We start from the raw sequence: 11,570 nt of genomic DNA, 5'->3' as shown, positions 1-11,570 counted from the left end.
CCAAACATCACAACGTAACTGGGTGATTATAAAGGAGCTCTACAGGTGTCTCCGAAGGTACATGTTGAGTTGGCGTATTTCGAGATTAGGATTTGTCACTCCGATTGTCGGAGAGGTATCTCTGGGCCCTCTCGGTAATGCGCATCACTATAAGCCTTGCAAGTAATGTGACTAATGAGTTAGTTGCGGAATGATGCATTACATAACGAGTAAATAGACTTGCCGGTAACGAGATTGAACTAGGTGTTGAGATACCGACGATCGAAACTCGGGCAAGTAACATATCGATGACAAAGGGAACAACGTATCTTGTTATGCAGTTTGACCAATAAAGATCTTCGTAGAATATGTGGGAGCCAATATGAGCATCCAGGTTCCGCTATTGGTTATTGACCGGAAACGTGTCTCGGTCATGTCTACATAGTTCTCGAACCCGTAGGGTCCGCACGCTTAAGGTTTCGATGATAGTTATATTATGAGTTTATGAGTTTTGATGTACCAAAGGAGTATGGAGTCCCGGATGAGATCGGGGACATCATGAGGAGTCTCTAAATGGTCGAGACATAAAGATCGATATATTGGACGACTATATTCGGACTTCGGAAAGGTTCCGAGTGATTCGGGTATTTTCAGGGGTACCGGGGGTTTATGAAAATACGAGGAAGAAGCAATGGGCCTCATGGGCCAAGTGGTGGAAGAGAGGAGGCAGGGGGCGCGGCCCCCCTAGCCCAAACCGAATTGGACTAGGGGGCCGGCCCCCCTTTCTTCCTTTTCCTTCCCCTCTTTCCTTCTCCTTCTCTCCCTTTCCTTCCCCTTCTCCTAGTCCAACAAGGAAGGAGGGAGTCCTACTCCCGGTGGGAGTAAGACTCCCCATGGCGCACCCCTCCTAGGGCCGGCCTCCTCCTCCCTTGCTCCTTTATATACGGGGGCATGGGGGCACCTCTAGACACAACAATTGATCCCTTGGATCTCTTAGCCTTGTGCGGTGCCCCCCTCCACCATAGTCCTCCTCGATAATATTGTAGCGGTGCTTAGGCGAAGCCCTGCAACGGTAGAACATCAAGATCGTCACCACACCATCGTGCTGACGGAACTCTCCGTCGACACTCAGCTAGATCGGAGTTCGAGGGACGTCATCGAGCTGAATGTGTGCTAGAACTCGGAGGTGCCGTAGTTTCGGTGCTTGATCGGTCGGGCCGTGAAGACGTACGACTACATCAACCGCGTTGTTCTAACACTTACGCTTTCGGTCTACGAGGGTACGTGGACAACACTCTCCCCTCTCGTTGCTATGCATCACCATGATCTTGCATGTGCGTAGGAAATTTTTGAAATTACTACGTTTCCCAACAGTGGTATCAGAGCCAAGTTTTATGCGTAGATGTTATATGCACGAGTAGAACACAAGTGAGTTGTGGGCGATACAAGTCATACTGCTTACCAGCATGTCATACTTTGGTTCGGCGGTATTGTTGGATGAAGCGGCCGGGACCGACATTACGCGTACGCTTACGCGAGACTGGTTTTACCGCCGTGCTTTGCACACACGTGACTAGCGGGTGTCAGTTTCTCCAACTTTAGTTTAACTGAGTGTGGCTACGCCTGGTCCTTGCGAAGGTTAAAACAGCACTAACTTGACAAAATATCGTTGTGGTTTTGATGCGTAGATAAGAACGGTTCTTGCTCAGCCTATAGCAGCCATGTAAAACTTGCAACAACAAAGTAGAGGACGTCTAACTTGTTTTTGCAGGGCTTGTTGTGATGTGATATGGTCAAGACGTGATGAGATATAAATTGTTGTATGAGATGATCATGTTTTTGTTGAAGTTATCGGCAACTGGCAGAAGCCTTGTGGTTGTCTTTTTATTGCATAAGATGCAAGCGCCAAATAATTGCTTTACTTTATCACTCTGCGATAGCAATAGTTGCAAGAGCAATAGTTGGCGAGACGACCATGTGACGACACATTGATATAGATCAAGATGATGGAGATCATGGTGTCGTGCCGGTGACGATAGAGATCATGACAGTACTTTGGAGATGGAGATCAAAGGCGCAAGATGATCATGGCCATATCATGTCACATATTTTGATTACATATGATGTTTATCTTTTATACATCTTATTTTGCTTAGTTTGTCGGTAGCATTTTAAGATGATCTCTCACTAATTATGAAGAAGTGTTCTCCTTGAGTATGCACCGTTGCGAAAGTTCTTCGTGCTGAGACACCATGTGATGATCGGGTGTGATAGGCTCTACGTTCAAATACAACGGGTGCAAAACAGTTGCCCACGCGGAATACTCAGGTTAAACTTGACGAGCCTAGCATATACAGATATGGCCTCGGAACACGGAGACCGAAAGGTCGAGCGTGAATCATATAGTAGATATGATCAACATAGTGATGTTCACCATTGAAAACTACTCCATCTCACGTGATGATCGGACATGGTTTAGTTGATTTGGATCACACGATCACTTAGATGACTAGAGAGATGTATGTCTAAGTGGGAGTTAAGTAATATGATTAATTGAACTTATATTTATCATGAACTTAGTCCTGGTAGTTTTTTGCAAATTATGTTGTAGATCAATAGCTCACGTTGTTGCTTTCATATGTTTATTTTGATATGTTCCTAGAGAAAATTGTGTTGAAAGATGTTAATAGCAATGATGCGGATTGGATCCGTGATCTGAGGTTTATCCTCATTGCTGCATAGAAGAATTATGTCCTTAATGCACCGCTAGGTGACAGACCTATTGCAGGAGCAGATGCATACGTTATGAAGGTTTGCCTAGCTCAATATGATGACTACTTGATAGTTTAGTGCACCATACTTAACGGCTTAGAATCGGGACTTCAAAAATGTTTTGAACGTCATGGACCATATGAGATGTTCCAGGAATTGAAGTTAATATTTCAAGCAAATACCCGAGTTGAGAGATATGAAGTCTCCAACAAGTTCTATAGCTAAAAGATGGAGGAGAATCGCTCAACTAGTGAGCATGTGCTCAGATTGTCTGGGTACTTCAATCGCTTGAATCAAGTGGTAGTTAATCTTCCAGATAAGATAGTGATTGACAGAATTCTCTAGTCACCATCACTAAGCTACTAGAACTTCGTGATGAACTATAGTATGCAAGGGATGACGAAAACGATTCCCGAGCTCTTCGTGATGTTGAAATCGACAAAGGTAGAAATCAAGAAAGAGCATCAAGTGTTGATGATTGACAAGACCACTAGTTTCAAGAAAAGGGCAAAGGGAAAGAAAGGGAAACTTCAAGTAGAATGGCAAACAAGTTGTCACTCCCGTGAAGAAGACCAAAGCTGGACCAAAGCCTGAAACTGAGTGCTTACACTTCAAAGGAAATGGTCACTGGAAGCGGAAATGCCCTGAATATTTGGTGGATAAGAAGGATGGCAAAGTGAACAAGGGTATATTTGATATACAGGTTATTGATGTGTGCCTTACTAGTGTTTATAGTAGCCCCTGAGTATTTGATACTTGTTGGGTTGCTAAGATTAATAACTCGAAACAAGAATTACAGAATAAACACATACTAGTTGAAGGGGAAGTGACGATGAGTGTTGGAAGTAGTTCCAAGATTGATATGATCATCATCGCACACTCCCTATACTTTCGGGATTTAGTGTTAAACCTAAATAAATGTTATTTGGCGTTTGCGTTGAGCATGAATATGATTTGATCATGTTTATTGCAATACGGTTATTCATTTAAAGTCAGAGAATAATTGTTGTTCTGTTTAAATGAATAAAACCTTCAAATGGTCATACACCCAATGAAAATAGTTTGTTGGATCTCGATCATAGTGATACACATATTCATAATATTGATGCCAAAAGATGCAAAGTTAATAATGATAGTGCAACATTTGTGGCACTGCCGTTTGGGTCATATCGGTGTAAAGCGCATGAAGAAACTCCATAAAGATGGATCTTCGGAATCACTTGGTTATGAATCATTTGATGCTTGCGAACCGTGCCTTTTGGGCAAGATGACTAAAACTCCGTTCCCCGGAACAATGGAACGAGCTACTGACTTATTGGAAATAATACATACCGATGTATGCGATCCGATGAGTGTTAAGGCTCGTGGCGTGTATCGTTATTTTCTGACCTTCACAGATGCTTTGAGCAGATATGGGTATATCTACTTGATGAAACATAAGTCTGAAACATTTGAAAAGTTCAAAGAATTTCAGAGTGAAGTGGAAAATCGTCATAACAAGAAAAATAAAGTTTCTACGATCTGATCGTGGAGATGAATATTTGAGTTACGAGTTTGGTCTTCATTTGAAACAATGTGAAATAGTTTCGCAACTCACGCCACCAGGAACACCACAATGTAATGGTGTGTCCGAACGTCGTAATCGTACTTTACTAGATATGGTGCGATCTATGATGTCTCTTATCGGTTTACCACCATCGTTTTAGGGTTATGCATTAGATACAGCTGCATTCACGTTTAATAGGGCACCATTAAAATCCGTTGATACGACGCCTTATGAACTATGGTTTGGCAAGAAACCAAAGTTATCGTTTCTTAAAGTTTGGGGCTGCGATGCTCATGTGAAAAAGTTTCACCTGATAAGCCCGAACCCAAATCGGAGAAGTGCGTCTTCATAGAATACCCAAAGGAAACTGTTGGGTACACCTTCTATCACAGATCTGAAGGCAAGATATTCGTTGCTAAAATGGATCATTTCTAGAGAAGGAGTTTCTCTTGAAAGAAGTGACTGGGAGGAAAGTAGAGCTTGATAAGGTAATTGTACCTTCTCCCGAATTGGAAAGTAGTTTATCACAGAAATCAGTTCTAGTGATTCCTACACCAATTAGTGAGGAAGCTAATGATAATGATCATGAAGCTTCAGATCAAGTTACTACCGAACTTTGTAGATCTTCCAGATTAAGATCCGCACCAGAGTGGTACGGTAATCCTATTCTGGAAGTCATGTTACTAGACCATGATGAACCTACGAACTATGAGGAAGCGATGATGAGCCCAGATTCCGTAAAATGGTTTGAGGCCATGAAATCTGAGATGGGATCCATGTATGAGAACAAAGTGTGGACTTTGGTGGACTTGCCCGATGATCGGCAAGCCATAGAAAATAAATGGATCTTCAAGAGGAAGACGGACGCTGATAGTAGTGTTACTATCTACAAAGCTAGACTTGTCGAAAAAGGTTTTTGACAAAGTTCAAGGTGTTGAATACAATGAGATTTTCTCACTCGTATCGATGCTTAAAAGTCTGTCCGAATCATGTTAGCAATTGCCACATTTTATGAAATTTGGCAAATGGATGTCAAAACTACATTCCTTAATGGATTTATTAAAGAAGAGTTGTATATGATACAACCAGAAGGTTTTGTCAATCCTAAAGGTGCTAACAAAATGTGCAAGCTCCAGCGATCCATCTATGGACTGGTGCAAGCATCTCAGAGTTGGAATATATGCTTTGATAAGTTGATCAAAGCATATAGTTTAATACAGACTTGCGGTGAAGCCTGTATTTACAATAAAGTGAGTGAGAGCACTACCGCCTTTCTGATAAATATATGTGAGTAACATATTATTGATCAGAAATGATGTAGAATTTTTCTGGAAAGCATAAAGGAGTATTTGAAAGGAGTTCCTAAAAAAAGACCTTAGTAAAGCTACATACATATTGAGCATCAAAATCTATTGAGATAGATCAAGACGCTTGATTAGTTTTTCAATAAGTACATACCTTGTCAAGATTTTGAAGTAGTTCAAAATGGAACTGTCAAAGAAAGAGTTCTTGCATGTGTTGCAAAGGTGTGAAATTGAGTAAGACTCAAATCCCGACCATGGCAGAAAATAGAAAAGAGAATGAAAGTCATTCCCCATGCCTCAGTCATAGGTTCTATAAAGTATGCTATGCAATGTACCAGACCTATTGTATACCTTGCTCCGAATTTGGCAAGGGAGTACAATAGTGATCTAGGAGTAGATCACTGGCCATTGGTCAAGAATATCCTTAGTGAGGACTAAGGAAATATTTCTCGATTATGGAGGTGATAAAAGAGCCCGTCGTAAAGAGTTACATCGGTGCAAGCTTTTACACCGATCCAGATGACTCTACGTCTCAATCTGGATACATATTGAAAGTGGGAGCAATTAGCTAGAGTAGCTCCGTGCAGAACATTGTAGACATAGAATATTTGCAAAATACATACGGCTCTGAATATGACAGACCCGTTGACTAAGCTTCTCTCACGAGCAAAACATGATCACACCTTAGTACTCTTTGGGTGTTAATCACATAGCGATGTGAACTAGATTATTGACTCTAGTAAACCCTTTGGGTGTTGGTCACATGACGATGTGAACTATGGGTGTTAATCATATACAGATATGAATATTGGTGTTAAATCACATGGCGATGTGAACTAGATTATTGACTCTAGTGCAAGTGGGAGACTGAAGGAAATATGCCCTAGAGGCAATAATAAAGTTATTATTTATTTCCTTATATCATGATAAATGTTTATTATTCATGCTAGAATAGTATTAACCGGAAACATAATACATGTGTGAATACATAGACAAACATAGTGTCACTAGTATGCCTCTAGTTGACTAGCTCGTTGAATCAAAGATGGTTAAGTTTCCTAGCCATAGACATGAGTTGTCATTTGATTAACGGGATCACATCATTAGGAGAATGATGTGATTGACTTGACCCATTCCGTTAGCTTAGCACTTGATCGTTTAGTATGTTGCTATTGCTTTCTTCATGACTTATACATGTTCCTACAACCATGAGATTATGCAACTCCCGTTTACCGGAGGAACACTTTGTGTGCTACCAAACGTCACAACGTAACTGGGTGATTATAAAGGAGCTCTACAGGTGTCTCCGAAGGTACATGTTGAGTTGGCGTATTTCGAGAGTAGGATTTGTCACTCCGATTGTCGGAGAGGTATCTCTGGGCCCTCTCGGTAATGCACATCACTATAAGCCTTGCAAGAAATGTGACTAATGAGTTAGTTGCGGAATGATGCATTACATAACGAGTAAAGAGACTTGCCGGTAACGAGATTGAACTAGGTGTTGAGATACCGATGATCGAAACTCGGGCAAGTAACATACCGATGACAAAGGGAACAACGTATCTTGTTATGCGGTTTGACCAATAAAGATCTTCGTAGAATATGTGGGAGCCAATATGAGCATCCAGGTTCCGCTATTGGTTATTGACCGGAAATGTGTCTCGGTCATGTCTACATAGTTCTCGAACCCGTAGGGTCCGCACGCTTAAGTTTTCGATGACAGTTATATTATGAGTTTATGAGTTTTGATGTACCAAAGGAGTTCGGAGTCACGGATGAGATCGGGGACATCATGAGGAGTCTCTAAATGGTCGAGACATAAAGATCGATATATTGGATGACTATATTCGGACTTCGGAAAGGTTCCGAGTGATTCGGGTATTTTCAGGGGTACCGGGGGGTTACGGAAATACGAGGAAGAAGCAATGGGCCTCATGGGCCAAGTGGTGGAAGAGAGGAGGCAGGGGCCGCGGCCCCCCTAGCCCAAACCGAATTGGACTAGGGGGCCGGCCCCCTTTCCTCCTTTTCCTTCCCCTCTTTCCTTCTCCTTCTCTTCCTTTCCTTCCCCTTCTCCTAGTCCAACAAGGAAGGAGGGAGTCCTACTCCCGGTGGGAGTAGGACTCCCCATGGCGCACCCCTCCTAGGGCCGGCCTCCTCCTCCCTTGCTCCTTTATATACGGGGGCAGGGGGGCACCTCTAGACACAACAATTGATCCCTTGGATCTCTTAGCCTTGTGCGGTGCCCCCCTCCACCATAGTCCTCCTCGATAATATTGTAGCGGTGCTTAGGCGAAGCCCTGCGACGGTAGAACATCAAGATCGTCACCACGCCATCGTGCTGACGGAACTCTCCGTCGACACTCGGCTGGATCGGAGTTCGAGGGACGTCATCGAGCTGAACGTGTGCTAGAACTCGGAGGTGCCGTAGTTTCTGTGCTTGATCGGTCGGGCCGTGAAGACGTACGACTACATCAACCGCGTTGTTCTAACACTTCCGCTTTCGGTCTACGAGGGTACGTGGACAACACTCTCGCCTCTCGTTGCTATGCATCACCATGATCTTGCGTGTGCGTAGGAAATTTTTGAAATTACTACGTTCCCCAACAACGAACACGTATGCAAATGAGATGCACATGATGACATGATATGAGATGCATGACATGAACAAAATTGCAACACGAAAAACAAAACCCAACCACGGAGGGAATATCATAACACATAGCCGAAAATGGCAAGAGTTAGAGTTACAAATCTGGAAAGTTACATCCGGGGTGTTACAGGTAACATAGCCAAGCAATGGTTTGCTAGGAAGGGTGAAAAGGTTAGAGGCTGACATGGCAAATTGGGAGGCTTGAAGAACAAGTGATAGGTAGCATAGCAAAGCGATAGAACGAAGCAACTAGCATAGCAATGATAGTAGTGAGATCCAAGGTGACGGTCATCTTGCCTGAAATCCCGCTAGGAATAAGAACGAGTCCATGAAGAAGATGAAGCCACGAAGACGAACCAAGCGTAGACGAACGAATCCTCATGATCGCAATGAAACAGGAACTAACGAGAAGGAGCACAACCGGAAAGAAGCAAACAACAAGGTAACACACAACACATAGACATGGCATGATGCTCAACCAAGTATGATGCATGACAAAGCTAGATGAGGCCACTCATGGCAAGAGATGATGCAAACAAGAACAACATATCAAGGAAAGTTTAAATGAGGCCGGAAACAACATATAACAAAACCGGTAAGTCCTCATATGCAAATTTCAAAGTTGGTCCAGATCTGAATAAACCTTATTTTCAAGTTGTTAAACAGCAAGTTAAGATGCACAAAGATGATCTACACGAAATTCTAGTCAAGTTACATATAAAGTTCATTTAGTTCGGAGCTACGGCCTACAAAATATGAGCAAAACAAGTTAAACATGGCATTGATGCAAAATGCATACAAACATCAAGCAAACACTCTCTAAACATGGATGCAACATGATAATATGAAACTTCATGCAAAATCAAGCAAGTTCCATATAGAGCACACTCAAAACGGAGCAACGGTTCAACACATACACATGAAACAAGTTTAAAGGACAAGCTGTCCAAAACAGCAACTAGGCATCTAGCAAGCATCAAAACAATATGCTACAGCACCTCAACATAAGAACAAAAGGTATGGGAATGAAGTACAGGTAAAGCATGACAAAACATGAACACTGAGCTATCTCCAGAAAACACTATAACATGCTCAAAAGGACATGGCAAAATTGTGAATAATAACAGTTTCAGACTTAACAGGAATAACATCAGGTTGCAATGTTTAGAGCTATCAAACAACATGTTACAGGAACTTAACATGGCAATACAAAGGCATGGCATGCTAATACTAAAGACAAAGAACAAAACTTTCTTACTGAACTAATTCCAAAGATCAACATAAAACATGGTAGGAGCCATGCAAACATGGCAAATGATATGACAGATTCAGACATGGCAGGAACAACGATAAGCAGGCATGTTGGTGAGCTTGTACAACTTACCACAGAGCAATTCATGGCATGACAAGGTGACCAACAGTAATAAGACATGTTTTTAAAGCTAAGCATGACAAGATCAAGTTAATAGGGTGCATGGATCACTAGCAAAGCTCATGGCAAAAGTGAACTTAATGTTAACAGGCTGACAGCAACATTATTTAGCAATTTGAGAGCAAGATTACAACACACTACAACAGGCTATAAATGCAACCAGGGGCACGAGTGGATAGAGCATAACATTTATAACAAAACATCATTAGTTATCATCTCTAGATTATGCATAGAATGACTTGTAGCAGCAGGTTTACATAGCATCATGAGATAACAGATTCAGACTAGCAAAATAGTAACAGCAAGCACCCTACTTCACGAGCTCGATGCACTCACTACAAGACTCACAAAAATACATGGATTGCACCACTCTAAAGATGGCATGATGTAGCTCAAAACTCATGTAGACATCAAGCTCAAAGGATGCACACACAAAATGCAATAAAAAAGACAAAGCAGCAAATTATGATAACAGGCAGCAGTTAACATCATATAGCATTCTTGCAATGATGATTAGGGCATCAAGATAGACTCAAACAAGCATGGCACAATGGAACAAAATGAAGAGAATCTCATGGTGAACATTTTGATATCTCATACATGCAAAACGGAGCAGTATGCTAGGAGATATGATGCAATGAAAAGTTCATAAAAATACAACAGAAAATGACTTGGACGAAATCAGGGTCAACCTAGGGTTTCAGATCTGGATCCGGGGCGCGGTTCCCGAGGTTGGCCGGAACCTCGCCGGAGTAGAGAGGGAGAGGTTGCCGGAGTGGGGGCCGACCGGATCCGGGCCGCGGGGACGCCGGAGGGGCGCGGGACGGGACAACAGAGGGGCGCGGCACGGGATGGCATCGTCCGGTCGGCGGCGAGCGGTGGCGATGGCGGGCGGCGGCCGGAGGCGAGGGACGGCGCCGGCGGAGCGGTGCGGCGCCAGCGGAGCGGGCGGCGGGCGGCGCAGGCGGCGGGAGGCGCTCGGGCGGCGGCGTCGGCGCGCGGGCCGGGCGGGCCGGACGGCGGAGGCGGCGGGGAGTGCCACGTGGCGCTCCCTGGTTAGCTAGGCGCGGTGGCGGGATTCGTCCGGCGGCGGCCGGACGTGTCCGGCGGCGGGAGGAGGAAGAAGCTAGGGTTTCGGGGGATTCATCCGCGAATTTCGGGGGAGAGAGCCTATTTATAGGTAGAGGGAGCTAGGAGAGTCCAAATAGGGTGTGGTTTTCGCCCACACGATCGTGATCGAACGACCGAGAGTATGAAGGGGGTTAGGATGGGTTATTGGGCCACTTTGGAGGGATGTTGGGCTACACACAAAAGAGGCCTTTGCGGTTACCCGGTTAACCGTAGGAGTATCAAACGGACTCCAAATGGCACGAAACTTGACAGGCGGTCTACCGGTGATGTAGCAAGGCCGCTTGGCAAATCTCGGTCCATTCCGAGAATGTTTAACACCCGCTCACAACAAGAGACAAGAGGGGAACGCCGGAGGACATTGGAGTGTCGGATTGCAAAACGGACAACGGGGAAAATGCTCGGATGCGTGAGACGAACACGAATGCAAAATGAGATGCACATGATGACATGATAACATGCAACATGCAAGCAAATGACATGGAAATGACGGCGAATAACTGGCAGACACCTGGCTCTTCGAATCCGGGGCATTACAAGTCTTCTCTCTCACAAGAGGAATCCCACAAGGGGAGATACATGAGCTAAGCTCTATGATATGAGTTCTAATCTTAGATAACCCTAGAAATGAGGTGGGGAAAGAGTATAAATAGTCCTAGCCAGGAAGGGGTAAGTGAGGGCGGAATGGGAAAGATACAAGGCCATTTGGCCAACTCTGCATGCAGACAGACCGGTTGTACCGGCTGTACTATAACTACC

The sequence above is a fragment of the Triticum aestivum genome, chromosome 6B (assembly GCF_018294505.1).
Source record: "Triticum aestivum cultivar Chinese Spring chromosome 6B, IWGSC CS RefSeq v2.1, whole genome shotgun sequence".
Lineage (NCBI taxonomy): Eukaryota > Viridiplantae > Streptophyta > Magnoliopsida > Poales > Poaceae > Triticum > Triticum aestivum.
The sequence above is the reverse complement of the archived record's forward strand: the minus strand, read 5'-3'. Positions refer to the sequence as shown.